Genomic DNA, 4373 nt, shown 5'->3' with positions numbered 1-4373 from the left:
TGTTAAACGAGCCCGAAAATTGTCCAAAATGCAAGATCATAGGGTTCCCATCATCCGTTTGGCTCGAAACTTCATATATGGCTTGAGGACCATAAATTAACCATAAATGATAAATTTCATCCATTGGATCCTTGGGGAAGTGGCCCAAATGATAGATTAGTCCATAAAATCCTGATTTAGGGCTCTCCTGGTATCTGTATATACTTCAATTTTAGTTTCAACCCCTTATATGAGGTGAAAAAGCGGATGGACGGAGAGGATTTCTCATAAACATCACATTGGACCTCAGATGGGGGAGTGAGAGTGCACATTTAGTGCACTCCCGCGCCGCACCGAACCCAAAGGAAACGGTCAGCGGTCACTAACCCCACCGAAAATGGATATTTCTGTTTTCTTCACCAACGTCCGCACGTCCGTACGCTGGGACGAGTAATGGGCCCACTTCGTCCATCACACCAATGATCAGGACCGTGTAGTTGGTCCAGGAGGTGGTCAAGACCCTCGAAAAGTTTTCCTTTCGGCCCCATACACATGTACACACGTAGATCAATGGAAAACGCAAATTGAATGACAATGTGAGTTGATACAGTGGGCCACACCAAAACTCAACCAAAACCACTCTTTTCTGACTAAAATTTCACCAAAAATCTAATAAATAAGGTGGATTTGTCCGAAAACATCGCTGTGGGGCCCATCGAGCATCTCAGCAAACCCATGTGCGTAAGCCTGCGCGTCCGGACGTCCGGCCTCAGTGGGCCATTGTATGATCAAGGGTCGAATGCAAGATCTGAACCGTCCAGAAGAGATAGAAGGTGGCCATGACCACAACCATTAAGTCAGAATCACGGTCAGGCCGTCCACAAACACGTTCCAAATGCGGCTGTTTCCGCACTTTCGCTGTGCAATGTGCGAAAGAGAGTGCATAAGCTCTCCACCGATTCCAACTGTTCTAGCCAACCAACACACCTATGAAGAGAGAGAGAATAGATGTGAGAGATATGGTGGGACATGGGAGAGAAAAACAAAAAGAGAAAGAGAAAGAGAAAGAGAAAGTGGCCATTTTTTCCTTCTACCTTCCTTCATCTTTGCTTTTCTTCTTTTCCTTTCATGTTTTTTTGGTTTTATAGCACGATCATGTCAAGCTAAACTTCTTAGCTAGGGCTAAGAGGTGAAGCTTGTAGCATGACGGGGTGATTCCTACGGCTTTGATTCATGATTATGAACGGATTTTGATTCTAGTTTGATTATAAGGAATGCCTTTAGTTTTTAATGGTTTGTTGTGACTTAAATTACAATAGATCTTTGATGGCTTTAAGTATTTCCTTTTCATCATTATAATTATGAAGTTAGGAAGCTCTGTTGTTCACCATCACTCATTGGACATGGTTGGATGATGGAATCCTTCCTAACATTCATAAATCACTCAGATTGGTTGTAGATTGGCTTAATTCTATTGTTTACTTTGTCTCATGGGCATGGTTTTGTGATGGAATCCATTCTAATTTACATCCTTCTTACCTCTTAAAAACTAGATCAAAGGATGTTCAGATTGGTTTTTAATAGATTATCTTCCAACTGGATGAAAATAGGACTCTGATTCTAGTTGTGTTCATGAATCAAACATAGATTTCCCTGATCTCTACAAGTGGATCCTTGACACCCTAGTTTCTTACCTTTGAATTTTATAAGTTTTAGATTAATATTTCACCATTACTCCCTCATATTCATTCGATTTAGATTTCATCTTCGCCTAGTTCTAGTTTTGGTTACTTTCAGATTGCGTACAAGGTTCAGTCCCTGTGGATTCGACCTCGGTCTTACCGAGATTATTACTACATCACAACCCTATACTTAGGGTGTGAACAAGTTTTTGGCGTCATTGCCAGGGACTGACGGTTACGTTTTTCTGAGATTAGCTAGTTTTAGAATTAGGTTAAGATTAGGGTTTTTCTAAATTTAAGTTTTTCTATTTGATTTATAGAAACTAACCTAATTTTTTTGTTTTGTAGGACTTTGACACAAACTTTATAAATTGCTAATCTCTTTCTGATTTTCTAGTTTTTCTAACTTTCTATTTCTAGATTAGGATTTTTTGTTTATTCTTAGAGCTTTCCTAATTTTTTTTTTAGAAACTTTCTATTTTTAGTTTTATTTAGATTTCTTCATTTTTTAGAAAATAGTTTACTTTCTTTCTTAGACTATCTATTTTTAGAAACTAACTTGTTTTGTTTTATTTTACTGGATCTAGCTTAGGCCTTCTAAATTGGTAACTTCCTTCCAACTCTTTTCTCTTATTTTCTATATTTCTATTTCTTCCTTCCTCTTAGGTTTAGGTTTAGAATTTAAATTGAGGGCTGTGAGTGTTTCATACCCAAGTGGGCTTGTGACAACACTCGACATCTTTTTACTAAAGGAGGATTGGTTGAGGGGTTAACTATCCATCACAGAACTAGACACCACTCGAGATCCCCTGAGTTAATTAAAGTGATGGCTACAAACCAACCTCTTCTACCCCAACTTAAGGTAGAGGACAGCCAGGATGAGAATGAGGTGCATTAAGCACCCCTGCCTCATACTTTACGAGATTGTTTACAACAGGCAGGGGTGAGCACGCCCTCATGCATGGTTTTTCCAGAAAATACGGGACACATGAATATCAAGCCAAGGGTGATCCAACTCCTTCTAAAATTTTACAGGCTTAAATATGAAAATATGTATCTACACTTGAAAGAGTTTGATGAAATCATAGCCACTTTATACTTTCCTAACGTGTTTGAGGACACGGTTAGGCTGAAACTCTTTCCCTTTTCTTTGAAAGAGAAAGCTAAGACGTGGTTACATTTACTACCTCCTCGATCTATTGGCACATAGAATGACATGACAAGGGAGTTCATAATTTTTTTTTTTCATATCACAAAACGAATACCCTTAGAAAATCAATCATGAACTTCGCCCAAAAGGAGGATGAAACATTCTTCCAATGTTGGGAAAGGTTCAAGGATCTTGTCAGTTCATGCCCACAATATGGTTTTGAAACGTGTCACTTTACAAACTTTTTTTATGATGGACTAACATCTTCCATGCGCTAATTGGTAGAGACGATGTGCAATGGGGAATTTATGAATAAAAATGTCGATGATGTGTGGGATTACTTGGATAGACTTGCTGAAAACACACAATCATGGGACACATGCCCAAAATTGAATACCACTTCTAGGCCCACTCAATCAAAGGAAAAGGGCAGAGTATACCTGCTAAAAGAGGATGATGATATCAATGTTAAAGTAGCTAATCTCATAAAGAAATTCGAGGCCATGGAATCAAGGAAGGATAAAGGTAAGGAAGTTATTTGCGGTATTTGTGGTTGTAACAGTCACACAACTGAAAATTGTCCAACTATATCTGCTTTTCAAGAGGTACTGACTGAGCAATCTAATGCCGTAAATAATTACTAAAGACCTTTCAATGGACCCACCTCTAATACGTACAATCCTAGTTGGAGAAATCATCCAAACTTCAGTTGGAGGAATTGACAAACTGCTACCCCTCAAAGTTTCTTCAATCAAATTCGAAATCAAGGGAAACCTCAAGAGGATCCAGTTCTAAAACACATTCAAGACTAAGAGCTATTCAACCAAGATATCAGATCAGCAATAAGATCACTTACATCATCCATTCAAAGGATAGAGTTATACATAATGATTGGGGGAAGGGGGATGCTTCCTGTTCAACCTCTCCCCAATCCTATATTGCAATATGAGATAAGTGATCCAAGCTCTTCAGATCAGATAGAGCAAGCTAAATCTATCACCACTCTTAGGAGTGGAAAGACCATTGACAAAACTATTTCAGTTAGGGCTGAAAAGCTTAAGGACCTGGAAGAGGATAACAATGATAGACCTAGCATTGTTCCACAAGAATTAGAACCGGAACTTCAAGACAAGCCAGTTGCTCCATTTTCCCAACGGTTAGTTGTAGCAAAACCTCTCTCAAACTCTTAAGATATTCTAGAGGTGTTAAAAAAGTGAAGGTCAATATTTCTCTACTTGATGCCATAAAACAAATACCTTAATATGCCAAATTTCTGAAAGACTTAGCCATCTTAAAACAAAATGTGTCGTAGAAATTCAAAGATCCCAGTAGCCCAACCATATCATGTGTAATCGGGAACTATCAAATTGTGCATGCAATTCTTGACTTAGGAACAAGCGTAAACCTGATTCCCTACTCGGTGTACCAATAGTTTGGTTTGGGTGAATTAAAACCCACCCCAACCATATTACAACTTGTCAATCGCTTAGTTCGTGTACCGAAAGTGTAATTGATGATGTGTTGGTCCAGGTTGACAGATTCTATTATCTAGTAGATTTTAT

General features: G+C 38.6%; 1 non-coding gene across 1 annotated transcript; it reads right to left on the bottom strand.

Moving 5' to 3' along the window:
- Nucleotides 1-2924: 2924 nt before the first annotated feature.
- On the bottom strand, nucleotides 2925-3031 carry LOC131252411 (small nucleolar RNA R71). The gene has a single exon (XR_009174433.1). It is a non-coding gene; the product is annotated as a small nucleolar RNA R71 (small nucleolar RNA).
- Between the last annotated feature and the right edge of the window lie 1342 nt (nucleotides 3032-4373).

Source organism: Magnolia sinica, chromosome 7 (genome assembly GCF_029962835.1).
Source record: "Magnolia sinica isolate HGM2019 chromosome 7, MsV1, whole genome shotgun sequence".
Taxonomy (NCBI): Eukaryota; Viridiplantae; Streptophyta; class Magnoliopsida; order Magnoliales; family Magnoliaceae; genus Magnolia; species Magnolia sinica.
This window is presented reverse-complemented; position numbering and strand designations above follow the sequence as displayed.